This window comes from Toxorhynchites rutilus, chromosome 2 (assembly GCF_029784135.1).
Source record: "Toxorhynchites rutilus septentrionalis strain SRP chromosome 2, ASM2978413v1, whole genome shotgun sequence".
In the NCBI taxonomy this organism is placed as follows: Eukaryota; Metazoa; Arthropoda; class Insecta; order Diptera; family Culicidae; genus Toxorhynchites; species Toxorhynchites rutilus.
The window spans coordinates 225,859,947-225,879,018 of NC_073745.1; positions in this window are offsets into that span (position 1 = coordinate 225,859,947).

The following is a 19,072-nucleotide window of genomic DNA, read 5'->3' on the forward strand; positions in this document are numbered from 1 at the left end:
GAATTTGAAGGAAGTGGTTCAACTTTGTATAATTTCATGTATAATATAGTTAAGATATATGCGATGCACATAGTTTAAGTTTAAGTGTGTGTAGTGTTTTGTCTCCAAAACAACGAGTCCCTCAATCCGCCACAGTGAAGTTAAAGTATTCACGCGAATGGCAAATCCCAGCTGAATCACTGCAATGAAGGCAGTCAGTATCGCACCCACGGGGGGAATTTGGTTCTCTCACTGGGCAAGCTGAATTGAGGCAGCTTTGGAATCACGCAGTGGGGTTATGTAGCAGTTTTACAGTCCACTACATTTAAGACGCTACAGTTTGTTTACAATGGCACAAATCAGCAAGATCATCACCTGGTCTTATAGAAGTTGGACATAGTGTGCATTTGAGGGTACAAACTGGAGTATTTTGAGAGTATGGACACTAAGTGGACATTCAATCCACCAGTTTCGCAGCACTTTGGAAGAAGTTGGAAAAGAATGATTCAGTCGGTTAATGAAGTGATGAATCAGACTCTATTTCCTCGACATCCTACGTTCACGGTAAATATGATGTTAAAAGTAGAAATGATGATTAATTCATTAATATTAGATGCTAAATTCTGTTTTCCATTTACATTATTTTCAATGGACTCGTCTAATGGTAGTAAGCGGTTAATCGCCTTCGACAACGGACCATCGATACTGAAAAAAAACCTGGAGATGTCGCAAGTTCAAGGCAACGAATTCTGGAAGAAATGAATTTCTGAATATCTTCCAACCTCGACATGATGAACAAAGTGATTCCAGTCGATAAAACCCATTGAAAAGAGAAGCATTGTTTTATAGTGGACAGGAATCTCCCTCCAAATTTTGAGCCCAAGGTTCGGGTCGTGTCCGTTGAGCAGACTCCAAACTGTGGTTCAACAGCCACAGCAATTGAGAAAAATGGGATCAAAGTTTTGTACCATATTTGTCTACAGAAGCTTTAAAGATTTCAGTTTAGCTATGCACCGGGTTTTTTATAAGCAGTAAACTACTGTCTAATGAAATGCGAAGAGTTCCCCAAACTTGAATCAATCAAGCCTATTTATCGGTTGAAAAATTCATGGTGAAACAGTTATGCCTAAAGTATCAACATGGGCGATTGCATTTGATGTTGTTTTCTGAAATACTGAGAACAAACAGAAAGTTTTTTTTTGTGTTTTTTCCGAAAAATTATGCATAAAAACATCGTTTAATGAAGAAGGGAGAAATCTGAACACTTTGCAGAATATAAATCTTATTGTTAATAGGCATTCGCTAACAAGGTGTTAGCGTGTTCTGTTAAACTTTTTTTGATTTGTTTGAGTATTAGTTCGTTCTTCCAAATTAGAAATGCGTGCATCAGCCTTGCTGGAAGTGTAACGTAAAATTATTGTACTCGAACCGATTTATTTATCATGAATCTACAAAAAAATACATTGTGGGGCAGTTATACCTAGAATATCAACACAATTGAGCTTGATGTTGTTTTTTTAAAGCTTGGAACAAACCATAAGTTTTTTTGTTTTTCTGGAAGATTAGGCATAAAAATTGTTTTATGAAGAAAAGTGAAAATTGTCTAAAAGTTACATGGGACAACTATGTGTAGAACGGCAGTATAAAAGTGATAAAATAAAAATGATAAAGTTTCAATTCGGTCAAGTCAAACTCTAAAATTAAGTTTTAAAGTATTGGTAATAGTGAAGAATGGGAACACTAAAAGTAGGGAACATTCAATTTGTTACGATTCTCGTATTAATGAATTGAATTAAACTTTAGGGATTTTTTTTAACCAATCAACGATTTAAGGATATAGGGTTTTAAAAAATTAGAATTATTCCTGTTTGCTCACGCAATACCATTTTTGAACCGCTTTCCGCAATTGCAAGACCCAACATCAGACCCAAATAAAGTTCGATACGCATACTAAGTAAGAAGGAACGCTATCAGCCATTCCTTGTCAAACCGATATAGTGGTTCTCAGATTTTCGTGAAAATTGGTAGTTTTGTTCTTTATCGCAAAACATTTGACCCGTTTTTTTTTATTTTTTATTAGGGTGACCATTTCCATTTTAGGGTTGTCCAAAAAATTCAAAATCAAAATCAACTATTTTTCCAAAAATGACTTTCTAAAATTTATAAATTTTGAATTACAAGACCGATTCAGATGATCAACATATCAATTTAAAGCCAATCACCTGGTCTTTTTTGAGAAAAATTGGATTCTGCTCTCGTTATTATTGATTGTATTTGTTTTTTATTATTTGCATAGTCTCGGGACCAAATACGCTATAGGCTTTAATTTGAAATGTCGATCATCTGAATGGGTCAAGTAGCTCAAAAGTTATGACTTTTGGAAAAAAATAATTTTTGGCAAAAATGCGAAAAAATGGATTTTTTGACCCACCCTAAAATGGAAATGGTCACCCCAACAAAAAAAAAAAAAAAAAAAATACGGGTCTCATATTTTGCGATAAAGAATAAAACTACCACTTTTGACGAAAATCTGAGAACCACTATATCGGTTTGGCATGGAATGGCTGTATAGTTACCATTTGGTAAGCATACTGAATTTTATTTGCTTTTATTTCAAGAATTATTGTACGACAATTTTTAAGTGCGCACCTTTGCCCCGCACTACTCTATGGATGCAATTAATTGAAAATACGTGTATTTGGTGAAAAGAAGTGGCGAAAATGATGTCAACTTGGATTTTGAATGAAATAAGCCTCGTTCAAAAATAAATTGAAAATAAATTCACTGTGAGTTTTTCTATGATTAGATTTGGTTGAGCACATATCATATACAAGGGTCACTATTTATATTTCGGGAATTGGCAACACTGATGTCATGTGAGTCCATCTGACGGTTCCATCGTAAAGTTTGACATTTTTGACGATATATGTACTCAGAACATTTTGTCATACGGACGCTATTTGTTTATTTTATATTTAGTTGAAAGTTTGGTCTCGGCAAAAAATGGAACTGAATCGTGAACATTTTCGTGCGATGATTTTTTACGACTTTTTTTGGTTTAAGCGCATGCAAAAGTGTATCGATCATCGTGGCGAGTACTTTGAAAAACAATAAAAATATATTCGCAGCTTAACTATTTGTTTTTGTTCCTATTCCCGAAATATAAATAGTGACCCTCGTATGCTAAAACATTCCTCCGCTGGTTGAACATTTATTGGGTGTGGTTTTGAGCATTACTTCTAGTCGGAATGTCTTCCCCATCCTTAAAATAAGATCCTGTGTATGCAGTACCGGGCGATGTCTAAATTGAGCAAAAATCTCAATTATTGTTAAAAAGTTTGGCTGCATTGACACGTCATGCCAGATTGGCTAGCGACAGATGTTTTCTCTCTAAAGGGAAAAATGGGAAATGTAGTTAAACATAACATTCGCAACAAACATTCATGCCCGGACTATGAGCATTTTAAATGCCCCTGTTCCACCACGACAACAACCGACTACGAAGTTCTGTGTCGTGTTGAATTCAGCTTTATCGAACCGGAGGGCTATTAGATACAAACCTATCACGTATGGAAAAGCGCGAGCAGCGTGAATTGATAATTCATTTGTTTCGTATGGTGCTTACATATATAATGCATTTTTTCTCTTCCGCCCAGGAAAATGTGCGGTTTCGTCAAAGTATACCCTTTACCCGTATGTAAATACCAATTTGTAGCCAATTAAAATGACATAAAAATAATAACCGCTTGCACTGCAGGTTGTGTATCAACAGAAAGCAATTGTTGGAAAGGGAATGTTCAGTAGCCGTTATTGTGGCCATCGATCTGTTTTGAATATCAATTTTTTGGTGTTTGAAAGAAACCGCGAGTTACACGTGATAAACCGTATTGGGTAGAAGCCAATTTCATCTGCGCTCAATTATTCCTAATAATATGTGGTAACAAGCTATAAATTGTATACTTCGCGTAGCGTAACGCTTCAAGATTAGAAAATTCCTCGTTTTCGAGCGTCTCGAAATTTTCAAACCTCATCGACTTTCTTAAGCGAATTCTATTTGAAATTAAAAATTCCCTTGCTAGCAACCCATATCGTTACAAAGCAGACAGTTTGTAGTCCGTTTGCGGCAGAATATTAATTACCGCAAACGAGTATTGGAAGAAGCGTATCTGCACTGCTAAGCCTGATCACTCTTGGGACGGCTAAGCGCGGTGTCGAAAACGCACAAGACAATAACTAAAGCGCCGCGGCCTTCTCACACTGTGTGATCCATTCAGAAAAACGTCGTCCGAAGGGATAATTATTTTTCGCGCCTTCGTGTCTTGCCATTCTTTCGATACGCATGAATGATTTGGAATATTCATTCAAACCGAGACATTTGTCATCCGTTGTTCCAACTGTGCGATGAAGTGCATTTTTTGGTTTCCCTTTATGTGAATAAGATAATTAATTGATCACAGCAAATTTCTGCAATCTCTTGCATTGATACTTTTAGGATCAGTATGAACTAGCGACGAATTCCTCTGTCTGTTACCAAGATTTACATGGTGGTTCGTTAATTGATAATTCAACTTGGAGCTCACGAAGAATTCTTATGAGGCTATAATGTGTGCATCAGCTGAATATCAATCGTGTTCAAACGTTTCTGCAACAGGGACCTTATAAATTGGCGTTTCATTTCACTGATTCTGCGTACCGATACCATCTGTTGCGCAAATAACTGCGGAAATGCACTTCGGAGACTGTATGTTAGGTTTCAATGAGTCCCTTCCTTCGAATATATGATATGGCAATCTATACTTTTCGTGAGAAATCTGATGTCTACATGGAAACTGAAACGAACTTCCAATAGATAGCATAGAATACCCAAAGCAACTTGATTCGTTTAGATTAAAATGTCTTCAGGTTATTAAAGCTACAGTGTGCGGAAATCTACGACATATTAACCAGCACGTTCCATCGGAGTTGTCTTACAGTATAGCAGTTGAATTTGCGCTGTACCTGTTTAATCCTAATCATAAGAGTTGTGTAGTAGAGAAACCGAACCTGTTGGTGAAGCGGGATAACAGTCTTCGGATGAACACGAGTATTAGAACACCTGTACGCAGTTAATCAGCTCTAAGGAATATCAATAACTTTTGAGCAATTGCAATGCAGCCATGTGCGAACTTTATATGTCTTGTCTTCATCGATGGTATAAAGGATCAGTATGTTTACTCGAACATTCTGAAGGAAAATATGAAGCAAAGTGTCAATAAAATGGGATGGAATCAAGGATTCAAGTTTTACCAAGACATTGACCCAGAGCACAAGGCATGTAGAGCTCGCGAATGGTTGCCTTACAATTGCTCAAAAGTTATTGATATTCCTCCACAATCTTCCGACATCAATCTCAGTAGAAAACCAAGGAAGTCAGCTATGTAGGAAATTTAGAAACCATCAAATTTCTAAAAATAACGATTTTAAAAACTACTTGATGGAACAATTGATAAATATTCCTTCCGAATACACAAAAAAAAACTCGTAGATAACGACTAAAGACAGCTAAAGATAGATGCAATGAACAAGGGATACCATACTAATGATGGAATTCGGAAATTGGTCAACGGCTTCGAAACCGAGTTGAGATTGCAACCGGCGTACGAATATGAGTTTGAGTCGATTTTCATACATTAGCACATACCTTCGCCATTTTTAAAGAAATAAAAACGACTATTCTAAAAACAGATAACAAACCTTTTAACTCTCATGTGACACTATGACTTTGCCTAAATAGAATGTTCCGAAGGCCTGTTTCCGAATTTCAAAAGTAGGGAAAAGAGATCTGCATGATGGAGCACGATTACGAGTTTGAGTCACTGTATACATTACGTGTCATAACATTAGAACCACACAACGTTTTTTGAGTTTCCAGAGATATGTAAGATCTCCATTGGAATGAAGTATATAGTCTAGAATATAATTACTATCTTTGTTGATAAGAATGGCCAATTAAAATTTATTGCTTTGTTCATTAAAAAAAACGAAAAAAAAACGCTGGTGTTTATTAACTATAGAACCAGACGAAAAAACTCTCACTGCTTTATAAAATCATTATAACATCTATTACGGATGAATTACAATAAGTTTCTAATTCATAGGTCGTCTTTAGTTGTCGATCAGTTCAAAGAACCTATTCAGGGTGATTTCGACTAATATGCGGCATGTTTCAGTTTGAATCTCGTTCCCCGCAGGATACTTGTTTCAGCTCTTCAAAACTTTAAAACTTGTTAGCTGCATCTACTCTTTGTACGATCACTCCTCATGAGATCTCGATTGTAGATGGAATGTTCATGGTTTGGGGAGAATTTCCTCAGAAAGGCCTGATTCCGATATCAGATCATCAACACAAATAATCCGTCAGGAGTACAACGAAGTACTTCATAATCATTTACTTCTATTTTTTTGCACCAAAATCATCGTGATAATTGAATAAAATCCGGACGGTAATGGCATGAGGGGTTTTAGGTTCTGGACTGGTCAGATTGTTTACCCGATCAAAGCCCGATCGATAATTTATGAGGAGTGGTCGTATCATGATCTTCATACGAAAAGTAGATGCAGCTAGTGAGCAGTACGAGAGTTTTGAAGAGCTAAAACGGGCAGTGTCGTCTGCGTGAAACGATAAACTACATATGAACTAAAAATGCTAAATTCTCGGGAAATTGTGTATCACTTTTCAGTTTGTTTCAAATTCTATTTATGCTGTCTTGATTACACTGCCCCTCACCGAAATATCTCAGAGTTTGAATAAAAGTGAAATTTATGGCTACGCGAAAAACTAGTTATGGCATTTGAATGCAATAGAGGGTTACTAACCAATAAATTTGTACTTTCTTCAGATCGAAAATGAATGTGTGATTTCCAGAGGATTTCGAAGGAACAATCAGTTTTTGTGCTGTAGTTTCTATTTAATTATTTATGTGAATTTTCTTTTTTTTAAATTTAATTTAATCTAAACAAAATACATCCCTGGTTAAAAAATCTCATCGTTTCATCTCGGAAATCGCTACCAACGTAGACACAAAAATACCATTGATTCCATTCTATTACTCCAAACGACCATACAACAGTAGAACTGTACAATGAAACAAAAAATTTCCTTGTAATCGTACAAACACAGCCGAATAAATAAATAAAATGTGTGGATTTTGTACTTTAATCAAAAGTTTATACAGTGATTTCATTCTAATCGGACATGCCTGTAATGCGACACGAATAATTGGACATTTGAAGTCAGTTTCTACAACACGATAAATTTTTAGGAGTGTTTTCAATCATTTTACTAGTCTATGTATTTTGCACACTTTTCTATTGGTTATTTTTTAAATTGTCAATAATTTTCCTGTTTCAACTCGTTTTTCAGATTGTGTTGTGTTTGTTGATATGCCCAATTCCAGGGTAACAATCACCTCTAATACGACTATGAGTGGTGTCTCGGTATGTCCAATTAGAGGACATACGTGTAGTTTGAAACACATATTTCCTCCAAATTATGGTTTAACTCCGCCAGCGAATGACGGATCTCTATAGTAGCATGTCCGAAAAAGAACCTGAATCTATTGAGAACCAGAGCAGGAGGATGGTTGTAATAGCTGTTATCCATGGTCATTATGGAAAGAAAGATATTTTTTTTTATCCAAAATATATATTTTTATTAAGGCTCATATGGCGTCAGCCTAACGGGGCCGGGAGTTCAATATTTCGACAATGTTTGCTTACAACTATGTTAGTAATATGTAACCGATTACTCGCGGTTGGCTCGAGGTTAGTATTACAAGTGTTCTCGTAATTGGGATGTTGCTGTCTCCAATGCTCTGTACGTGTGCCCGACACGGGATACTTCCTATTGGGATGCAGCTGACCATTAATCAGCAACGCCTCCTAGTATGTACCCCATATCTAGCGTGGTGCGTATTCTCGACTCGAGGAATCCAGGATAGAATGGTCACTAGCCGGCGCAATCATCAGCTCGTGTAGAGTTGTCATAAGCGGTACAACCTTTGGCTCTTGTTGAATGATCAGTGGACTGCACAACCTTTGGCCCGTGTATCTGTAAAGAGTGTGTGTATGTATTGCCGCGACTAAGTAAAAGTTTATCGTTTGGATAGGAGGGATATGAAACGGGGACACAACGAAGGAAACATCATTAAACGTTGATTAAGCGTTTCTGAGAAACAGGTATAGATGAAGCAGAAGATCAGGATCACGGCTAACTAAGATATCCCGGAAGGGAATATCCGATTGTCTGCCTTGTGCTCTCAGTGCTCTAGAGAGCTGAGAGCGAGCAGCATGGAACCGGATACACGACCAGACAACATGCTCGATGTCGTGGTAGCCATCGCCACAATCACAAAGATTGTTTGCTGCTAGCCCAATGCGATAGAGATGCGCGTTTAGGTTGTAGTGATTGGACATAAGCCGAGATATCACGCGAATGAAATCACGACCTACATTCAATCCCTTGAACCATGCACTCGTCGAGACCTTAGGGATAATCGTGTGTAACCAACGACCGAACTCATCTTCACTCCACATGCGCTGCCAACTTACGAGCGTATACTGACGAGGAATGTGGAAAAATTCATTATAAGCGCCCACCTTAGCTAACGAGTCCGCTTTCTCATTCCCCGGAATCGAGCAATGAGAGGGAACCCATGCTAAGGTAATCTTGAATAATTTTTCGACCAAAACACTCAATAGTTGTCTTATTCTTGTTAGGAAATAAGATGAGCGTTTATCAACTTTCATTGAGCGGATTACCTCTATTGAGCTGAGACTGTCTGAAAAAAGTTACAGGAGGGTTGTGTTCAAGACTCGACCGCAGAGTTGACGTAGGATTCCGTTAGGCTATCTGTTGCATGCTGATTTTGGATATGTTTGAAGAATTACATTGTTAAACTCTTCGATAATAATTTGGGTCTGTTTTGTCTGGTTGTTAGGTATTGTTTGTTCACTCCACCAGTGTCCATAACCGAGTGATAGTGATAGGAGGATGGTGAATAGTCATTAGATGGTGCGTATCACGTACCAAAGTCGCCCTCTGTTGTTCTGGACGAGATGGCTCCTGTGTTATGTATGGATGAAATAAAAGAAAAAAGGCTCATCAATGTAATATAAGATAATTATCATTATCGAACACAAATTTTCTCACCAGAAAAAAAGGTTACTTTAGTATAGAGTAAATATATTTGCAATGGAAAAGGTCTTCTCTTCTTCTTCTTCAATGGCACTAACGTTCCTAGAGGAACTTCGCCGTCTCAGCGTAGTATTACTTGCGTCATTTTTTATTAGTACTTAGTTGAGATTTCTATCCCAAATAACACGCCTTGAATGCATTCTGAATGGCAAGCTCTAGAATACGCGTGATCACAGTGCAAGTCGGAGGAAATTTCTTTGACGAAAAATTCCCCCGACCAGAACGGGAATCGAACCCGAACACCCGGCATGTTAGTTATGACGCTAACCACTCGGCCACGGGAGCAAATGGAAAAGGTAATTTCATTTATAATTTTTTGTTTTCTGGGTGTTTATTCAATCCATTTCCTTTTCGCTTTAAACCCAACGGAACACGATGCTACATGCCTCATATGCCATATGTAGAGCATATGTGAAATCACTTTTTCGAATACTCCTTCATTTTTCCAATTTTGCTTATCGCATGAACTATCCTTGGGGAAAAAATAGCGTTTCAAATTGCAAGTCATGTTAAAACAATAGCTAGCATATACAATTTTACACTTACAGTTGTGCTAAAAGTTTCACAATAAATGATCGGTCATTAATATGAAATTTCACGAAGCTACCAACATAAAAGTTCCAAAATTAAATTTTATTTATATTCTATCAAGCATAAGTTCTATTCAGTTCGTTGAAACATCATTCTTCAATCAACCCATAGAAAGATTCTTATTGGAACGAAAATAACAAAAAAAAAAACACTCGTTCATCGCTAGTTACAATGAGCACTATTCATTTGTGCGCGTCGTTAGTTAAACTATCGACCACGAGGGTATTAACATGCGGATATCCCCCCCGACACCTTGGATTTGAAATCTCTGTTAGGGAATACATGTCGGTGGGGAAAAAAGCTCCCCCTTCTTTCATGTATCTGCAATGCCGATTTCCCTCAGGCAGCTTGGTTTTGATGTCTCTGTTAGGGACCCGCCGCATGTGTCGACAATTTGACCAATCAGAAGCGGGTATTTCCATTAGGATAGGGGTTGATATTTTTCAATTGTTCGATAGTTAGTTTCATGACATATATTATTTTATTCAATGTGAAAAATTGTTATGAAGTGTCGAAATTGATTGACGCAAAAATCTCACCAATCCATCATGAAATGACTTAGCAATAAGCATTTGAAATTGGACAATTTTCTCGATGCTTTCGATTTTCGATTTTCAATTTGTACCTCAATATGTTCCCGAAAGACGTAATCCTACGTCAAAAAATAAAATAATGGTCGATGGGCAGTGTTTCAATGATCCCTAGAGCATAGTATATCGCACCCATTTCAGCGACATACACGGAAAAATATGAAATGATATGGATAAAATCATTATGGATAAAATCAAGAAAGATATGGATAAATTCCTAATAATATCACTCACCACAGTGAATCCAGATTACCACCTTCCCCACTAACAACTACCTCTTCCTTGATATTCGATTCACGCTATAGAGGCGACCCTTCTGGGCTTCGGGCGGCGAATATCATACTAACATTCCTTCCCTTCCTCTGGTGACTGTAAGGACGTGGGCGGCGTTGTTATTGACTATTTAAAGCTCGATTCACCGAAACTTGCACAATGAAAATGATTTGCTGCTCTCAAGCGTCATCCGGTGTGTTCTTTGTGCAATTTCGTTGGCTCTGTTCAATCACGGAGAGCAACTACGAAGTGTACAGTCTACCCAAGCTCAAACTCATATCTACTCCAAATTATGGTTTATTACATCGGAGCTGAGCATACTTAACAAGCAAAGCAAAGATAACGTTGCAAAATTGACCCTACATTCGGAACAGATATCCAACGAGAGTTCTGTCCATCAGACGAGGTGGCCTGAATCTACATTTCATACATAAGTGCAAATCTCAGTAGTTAAAAACATTTTAATAGCACTCGTTTCGCAAAGTACTTCCCGAACTCTGGAAAATCCTCCAATTTTTCCATACATTCCATCAGTTTATTCAGATTATTGCAATAATAACGTGCCACATGACGTAGCTCAGGAATCATCATCACTCTACGTTGGACACAATGATCCTCTATTACCAATGGCTTATCGCTTACAATTTATGTGAGATATTTTAGGAATACAGATTTCAGAGAAGAAGTTCAACGATATGGAAAACTATGAATGCATTACCGGGCGGCACTATCAGCCAGTTTAACCATTTTATGGATAAATGCAAAATGAATTGAGTGGGCGGAAAGCTCAATCATTCTCAGAAAATATAACAGATTAATTCGTTTCATATTTTTCAAATTTATTTTTAAATAGATCTGAATGTATTCTTCATGAAAAAATAATTTAACGCGTCCACGTAGACATTTCCTGTATCCCCTCCCCCCTCAACGTGGACAAGCCTGGACATTTTCGTACTCCTATTCCCCCTAATGTTGTCCACGTGGTATGTGGACAGCCCCCTAGATGAATCGCGCGAATCCGTTCGAGTAAATGGCAAAAAGAAAGCCAACGTTCCGTACTATGATTTCTGCGTAAACTGCTTCGCGGTTCGAAATGTACTGAATACTTCTCGCCACTAGATCGCCGCTTTTATACATTTATGGCTGGCTAACGAATCACTAAGGGGTGGGGATTGAGATGCAGTTTTCGCTTCTCTTCATGAACTGTACACCTAGTGATAATCATAATTGTATGCGAAATTCTATCGATTGAGAACATGAACCACCGCGGTTTGCTCTATCGTCAGTGATGATGATGATGTTTTGGATTATGAAGGCTTGAATAGGCAAATTTGTAAATTTTCAACTAGAGGTGAATGAACTCTCTGAGCAACTATGGAAACAACAACTAAACTCTCGATCTTCAGAAACATGTGGTATGTGTGAGGCACATCCGCTGAATCTCAATTCTGCAGATGACATTTGATTGTTTTGCCACATTTCTCGATTGTATACTTCATAGATGCCTAATATATTTTATGGTATAACTAGCTGAGCCGGCAAACGTTGCTCTGCAATATAAATTATTTCTAGGGAATATTTTGGGTGTTGAATAAAACATAAGTAATTGTAATTGTAAATTGTAAGTTTGTCCGAATGTTTTAAGAATCTATAAAATAAATCGTATGTGATCTTTAAAAACGAACGAATGGAACGATTTGAACGAAATTTTGTATAATCTTTCTTGATTCAATGTATTTGATTATCGTTACTAACATGTTTGATTTCTTAATAGTTAAATGCAAAGAGAAAAAAGTAATGTTTTTTGTCGTAAACTTTCAAGTAGAGAAATGGAATAAAGAAAATAAATATTCATTTCGTCCTATTGCTGTCTCGTTGGTGGGAAATACTCGCTTGTCATTTTCAAGATGGACGGCTACATTTATAACTGCTGATCCCATTGATGATTGGGAATCCAACGTTGTCATTCATTCGAGGGTTATCCACATCGATATTCTAAATTTGAAACAGCCATATTGCTTCCTTTGTTTACGTACTTGCAAATCTATTTATCGCTCTTCACCGATCTACAGAACTCAACATTAATATGAGCATTGAATATTTTGCTCAGTTGGGGTGAATTGAGCACTACTCGACGATTTTCAATCTAAATGTCTGCGTTGTTGATATTTGTGAATTAATTGTGTCGTAGGAATCGCAGTCGTTCACTCTCTACCTTCGCGTACATGTCGACCATAAATAGTTGGCACAGCTCACGACATCGTAGAATGGCGTTGTTCTGACCATTTCGAATCATCAAATCGAAATCCATCAAATCCATCGAGCGCAGTCTCTTGTTTGTTTCATCTCCTTTAACCGCATGTTCATAAATGTTAATTAAAAATGAGAAATAATTTTCTTAATGAATGAAGTACCTGTGGTGGGGTCTCATTGTTTGATGTTTATGCAATACCCATCTTGTCCCTCCATAATGGCTGGAGGATTTTTCATCAAGAACCCCTTCTGACATGCACTATAGTAACACATGTGACTTTGTCACTCAAATACATTCGAGGTGTATTGCATGGCATAGAAATATAAAACTAAGTACTAATAAAAATTATGCAAGTAATACCATGTTGAGAAGGCGAACGTTCAGAACTATAGTGCGATTGAAGAAGAACAGAGAGAGAGAGAGAGAGAGAGAGAGAGAGAGAGAGAGAGTAGTATGAACGGTGTGTGCCAACGATGAATTCCAGATTATTGTTTTTTTCGAATCACAATTTCTCGCGTTATTGTGCAGTCGCTTACCGTGATTCCAGCAACACTTGCGCATTGAATATACACACGTGCTCTCCAGCTGGTGTTTTATCAGAATTGATCACAATAGCGTGGTTGTCTTTTTGCAATCCGAGCATTTGTGATTTGAAGAATTTCAATAATTCATTGTGCATTGTGCGGCTGACGTGATGGATATCACGAGAACTTCGTGTGAATGAACCATTTCGAGACTTCGTGTGCGTCGGATCTAGCTGAACGCCATTTATAACATTTTTTTGTCGTAACGAGCGTCACCTATCAGAAAACGAAGAACGAAGTAGAGAGCACAATCGATTGTGGTACAAAAATAACCCCATAATCCGAAAAAATACAAACTTTTTCTATATCAAAGCCAAAGCCGAAAAAATACAAACTTTTTCTATATCAAAGCCATGTACGTGTACGCATTTCGTTATTCCGCTTTACAGGTGTTTAAAATAAGGCCGAAACAGTCTTCCCGAAGTCCCTTTTCGACCCTGAGGAACATAAAATACGAGATGAGTTAGGAAGGGCAGTACGGGTAAGCTGTAGTTAACACTGTGTAGAACCTCAATTGTAATTTTTTTTTCGTATGTTTTTTTCCTATCAGTCATTCACAAAACACATTTTTATATGAGCAGTCAAATTTATTTTATTTTTTTTTACCAGATTTATTTTACAAATTATAGATTTGTTCACTAATTTTTGCACATTTATAATTCAAATGAAAGGAAAACGACATCAGAAGGCTTTAGCCAGTAAAATATCATTTTATGCCAGTGAAACCATCTCTTTTTAAATTTTGAATGCATTGCAAAATGATCAATGTGATTCTCAACTAACAACCGATTTACACACCAGGAAGATCCACTTTTCTATGCTAATCTCTCTAATGTGTAACGATGGATTTGTACAGTTGACTGAACGTGACAGTTATCTTCACATTTATAACATTATTTTTCTCATGTAACCTTAAGTTCAACACTACCACAAAAATGAGTTCAACACTATCACAATGGGACCGTCATGACAAATTCTCTTAATTATGAAGCTAATTTTGTGTCATTTAATTTCATGCATCGCTACCTATCGAAACGTGTATATTTATTTTTCTCATTTTTGTATGCTTCCCAAAGAGCAAAGTCGATCCATCGTCGTAGATGTCATGTATGCCAGCGCTAACAAGTCACGAGGGGGCAGAGCGGGAAAGAAAACTCTCGTTAGGTTAATTCAGTGGAAAACTGTGAACGGAGCGGGAAAATTGACTAACCAACGAACGAAAAAGCATATAAGTAGAAGATTTAAATTTTCATCCAATTAATAACGAGCAACGAGGCGGGAAACCGACATTGTTAATGGTCTGAATGTGCGAAGGATACATTAACGTAGGATCTGTTTTTCATTGCATGATGATGCACGAGAGCGCTAACTGCGTCTGAGCACAGATCGGTTCGCTGATGGCACTTTGATGACTCTAGTTAGTGTTTTGTTTACACGTTGTTTTAGATAGACTGTCTCGTTCTTTATTTTTAACTCAATATTCTCATTACACGCCTTCAAGCAAATGTGAAAATGCCTTGCAAATTAATTAGCTGTGAAGCCATTATTAAATTAAGCAACCGACAGGGATGGGGTCCTCATGTCAAGGATATTTTTACAGGGATCACATGGTGTTAAATTAATATTTTGTTAGTAATTAAATGAGAAAACTAGAATAATTACAAGGAATTAGGTAGTTTTTTTTCCAACTCGTTTATTTGTACGGCTCGATTTATAAATCAAAACATCATTTTATAAATTTTATAAAAAAAAGTATCTTAATATCTAATATCTTAACCTTAGTTTTGATTTTTCGATATTTGATTGCTAGTAGGATCGGACCGATTAATTAAATAATATCTTAATACTAATCTCAATATATACAATTTTGATTTCTTAATATCTAAATCTAGTAGGATGTGGTTTACTCGAATTTAGTAGGGTAACATGAAAGGATCAGGTGAAGGAGCATGGGAAAAAGGTAACTTTATCTCATTAGGGGTTTTATGCCAGCACTATAACGATGTGCGTTGTAACCAGGGTTGTCATCTGGTGTTTGACCGATTGTCGAAGGTAGGCGACGATGAGACGAGGAATAAGACAGACACAAACTAATAAAACAGAGATAAAAAAAACAAGGGAATTAAATTCTTATACTACACATTCGAAGAAATGTATGAACAGGCCGAATATAGTAGATATTAGACTGTCAAAAAAGTCCTGCGGTATTTTCGCGAGGTGTCGTTGTAAGCGCGTAGTTCTAGTTGTATTCATTGTATCGAGTCATACTATAGCTTGTTGGAAAGGTAGTTTTGCGCGCTATAATATGTTTTGTTTTGTGTTTTGTGTTTTGTGTTTTGTGTTTTGTTTGGTTAAGTCGTTCGTGAGTTATAGTGTCGCAAATATGGAGCAAAATAAAGAGAAAATCCGACATATTTTAGAGTACTACTATGACAAAGGCAAAAATGCATCTCAAGCTGCCAATAAAATTTGTGCAGTTTATGGACCCGATACAGTTTCCATTTCCACCGCACAACGATGGTTTCAACGTTTTCGTTCTGGTGTAGAGGTCGTCGAAGATGCGCCACGCTCCGGAAGGCCTGTCGTCGAAAATTGCGACAAAATCGCTGAATTAGCCGAGAAAGACCGGCATAGTAGCAGCCGTAGCATCGGCCAAGAGCTGGGGATAAGACATCAAACCGTTATTAACCATTTGAAGAAGCTTGGATTCACAAAGAAGCTCGATGTATGGGTGCCACACACGTTGACGCAAAAAAAACATCTTTAACCGTATCGACGCATGTGAATCGCTGCTGAATCGCAACAAAATCGACCCGTTTCCGAAGCGGATGGTGACTGGCGATGAAAATTGGGTCACTTACGACAACGTGAAGCGCAAACGGTCGTGGTCGAAGCCCGCTGAAGCGGCTCAGACGGTGGCCAAGCCCTCATTAACGGCCAGGAAGGTTCTGTTGTGTGTTTGGTGGGATTGTCAAGGAATAATCTATTATGAGCTGCTTCCCTATGGCCAAACGCTCAATTCGGACCTGTACTGCCAACAACTGGACCGCTTGAAGGTAGCACTCATGAAGAAGAGGCCATCTTTGATAAACAGAGGCCGCATTGTCTTCCATCAGGACAACGCCAGGCCACACACTTCTTTGGTGACGCGCCAGAAGCTCCGGGAGCTCGGATGGGAGGTTCTTTTGCATCCGCCGTATAGTCCGGACCTTGCACCAAGTGACTACCACCTGTTTTTGTCCATGGCGAACGAGCTAGGTAGTCAGAAGTTAGCCACAAAAGAGGCCTGTGAAAATTACAATTACAACTAGAACTACGCGCTTACAACGACACCTCGCGGAAATACCGCAGGACTTTTTTGACAGCCTAATATAAAAAGGAATCTCTGTCTGTCTGTCTGTCTGATTCTTATGGACTCGGAAACTACTGAACCTATCGACATAAAAATTGATATGTAGAGGTTTTTGGGGTCGGGGAAGGTTCTTATGATTCTTCGAGACCCCTCCTACCTCTTTAAAGGGTGGCTGCCATACAAATGAAACACAAATTTCTGCATTACTCGAGAATTAATCAAGCAAACGAAACCAAATTTGGCATGTGGATATTTTAGGGTGCAATAAATGTTTCTATGGTGGTTAGACACTCCTTCCTCTCTCTAAGGGGGGGCTGCCATACAAATGAAACACAAATTTCTTCATAACTCGAAAACTAATCCAGCAAATGGAACCAAATTTGGCATGTAAAGCTGTTTTTTGGGACAAGAAACGTTTCCATGGTGGTTTGACACTCATTCCCCCTCTACAGGAAGGAGAGAGGGGTGCGCAGGATAACTCGAGAGCTATTCAAGTAAATAGAATCGAATTTGGAAAATAGAGATTTTAGGGATCGATAAACGTTTCTATGGTGGTTCGACACTCTTCCCCTCTCTCTAAGGGGAGGTTGCCATACAAATGAAACACAGATTTCTGCATAACTCTAGAACTAATAAAGCAAATGGAGCCGAATTTGGGATGTGAGGGGTTTTGGGTACGAGGAATGTTTTTATGATGGTATGACATCGCTCCCTTCTTTGGAATGGAAAGAAGGGTTCCATAAAAATAATACACATATTCCAACCAAACATGACAATTGAGAATTTTCTGAAGGAAAATGGGAAGATTCGAAAAATTCAATTCGCATGTGTTCTACAATTACATATTGACAAGCGTTGTTAGTCCATTTGATGTTTGCGGTAACGAAATTGATCTTTGTTCGAAAGTGGAAATGGATTTTATCGTGATAAAACGCACTCCTATATCGTCTTCTATAAAAATGGATCGCCGAATGTGTTGATAAGAGCAAAACTCGAGAAAGGAATTGTCCGATTTGGGACTGTCTTCATTCTATCATATTTTCTGTATCAAACATTTATTTCATGTAACGGAGAAACATGTTATTTGCAAGTGGGTGAAAAATCTTGCACGAGAATTGTCGAGTTTTGGTAGAAGTACTGAAATTTTATAGTAATGAATAATTTTAAAGGGTAGATTAGAAGATCAATCAATGAACAGTTCTGCGATTGGAACCATGAACGTGCGCTTAGTAAGAAAACGTGTGTTAACGAAAAATAAATTTTGGGCGGGACGAAGTTTGCCAGGTCAGCTAGTGTATTATAAATATCTCAGTGATTGGCGAGAAAGTTACATACCAGCAAAGGAGTGGTTGGAACGATGCTATATTGGAATAACACGAAGAGGGGAAACACGCTATCTTAATTTACATGGAACATTGACAAAATTTCTGGAATGGTGGTGTAAGTTATTTCTCTGGGGACCTATAACATGTAAATTTATTTTAAACATTGTAAAAAAAGTCATTTTCGTTTCAACTCTATATGACAATATTCTGCTATCCTTCAAAAACATCGCACAACTTGGGGTACTAGCAATGTTCTGGAAAAAAGGTAACGAAGATGGTTGAGTTTCATGCGACATAGCATGCGCTGCCATAACTATTTCTCAAATAGTGACGTCAGTCGTTGTGTTTATCTTTGATTGCCCTCCGCATCCATGTGAAAATGCTATTTTTAGGAAGTAATTTATCAATTAAAAACGTACATTTTTGTAGAGCTCCCGCTAAATATGAAGCTAATGTGATAGCGTGATGTGAATATTTGTGAAATCACGTCGAAAAAGACGGATAAAAGTGATATTTCCATGTGCCATTTTCACTCTCCCGCGTTCATAGAAACAAACGAAGTTTCATTATTTTAACATTATGAAGTGTATGTTTCGAGGGCTCTTAGTTTCGGTGTGTATGTTGTGAGAGAAGAATCGCCAATTAATCAGAATTTCGCAAGAAATGTTACTGATTTCATGAACTAAGCAAACGATTGCTCTCTGAATCTTTTTACCACATAGATAATCGAAATAAGCCATGATACAATTGTCATCTGTTAAAAAACAAATAGTTGAATGATTTCATGAAAATTTTGGCTCAAAATATCACGCAAACGTGATAACTTTCAACATTGTTTTGTTTCTTACATATACATTCCATATTGAATGCAAATAATTACGACACGATA